The following is a 1,192-nucleotide window of genomic DNA, read 5'->3' as shown; positions in this document are numbered from 1 at the left end:
AACAGGACCGGGTTTAGAGCTCCAACAGGACCGGGTTTAGAGCTCATAACAGGACCAGGTTTAGAGCTCCTTTTTTATCTTTACATCATAATCCCCCACCCCTCCCCTTCTCCGCCTCCTCTCTGACCTCTGACCCCACCTCCACCATCAGGTTTGATGTCACCTCCTCCTTCCTGGCCCCACCCCCTGACAAAGGCCCCGCCTCCCGGGTCCAGAGGTTCTGGGTTCAGTTCTGAGCAGGTCTTGACATTGAGCAGCACTTCAGAGTTTCTGCAGAAACCACAGAAGAAACCAGGACTGTTTATGTTTGTGCTTCTGATGTTCTGGACTTGATGTGGACCACCATGAAGCTGACGTGGACCTGGATGCTGCTGCTACAGGGACTCTGGAGCTCAGGTCTGATCTGGGTTAACCTTCTGCTTCTGAACTCAGAACCAGAACCTCAGCCCTCCATCTTTGTTTTTATTTTTCCATCTCTCTGCTCCCATCCTCCAGCTGCCCCGTGGCTCCTTGGCTTCTTGTTTGTTTGTTTGTTTGTTTGTTTGTTGTGACATCAGTCAGGTTAAACCTGACCTGCTGCAAACTGCTCCGTGGTGCGTTCAAGAGCAGCTCAGACTGTCCGTAGGAACAGCTCTGTTACCTGTGAGTGGGTGGGGCTTATTGTTGTCCAGGTGAAGCTGGTAAACGTCCTGCTCAGTGATCTGTTCTGTACTCACTTATGTGTATTTTAATAGATCCTTTGAAAGTACCAGTTTAAATATGACCCGGGTTCTGTTTAGGAGCTTCAAAGTGGATCTGAAGCAGGTTCCTCTGGTCTGCTGTGGGTCAGGGAACCCAGAACGTTGATCTCAGGACCAGGTTGTCGGACCTTGAGCAAATGGATCAGGTGTGAGGACCTTTCACCTGGACAGAAAGTGACCTGTTAGCAGCAGAGGGACAGACGGGGACATCTGTGGGGAGTGGGGGGGGGACCCACTGTCTGGTTCCCAGAGTTCAGTTCTGAAGGATTTATGGCTTTCAGGGGGAGGGGTCTTTGTGGAACCCCGAAGTTCACGGTCAGAGATAAAGAGGGGGCTCTCAGGACCTTTAGGGTCCCGTCTGCAGAACCAGAGGGGTTCAGGGATTTGGGTGTCAGGTCAGTGGGGGCGGGGGCTGTCTGTTCTCAGTATTAATGATCCCCCCCCCCCCCCCC

The sequence above is a fragment of the Kryptolebias marmoratus genome, linkage group LG11 (genome assembly GCF_001649575.2).
Source record: "Kryptolebias marmoratus isolate JLee-2015 linkage group LG11, ASM164957v2, whole genome shotgun sequence".
NCBI lineage: Eukaryota > Metazoa > Chordata > Actinopteri > Cyprinodontiformes > Rivulidae > Kryptolebias > Kryptolebias marmoratus.
This window is presented reverse-complemented; position numbering follows the sequence as displayed.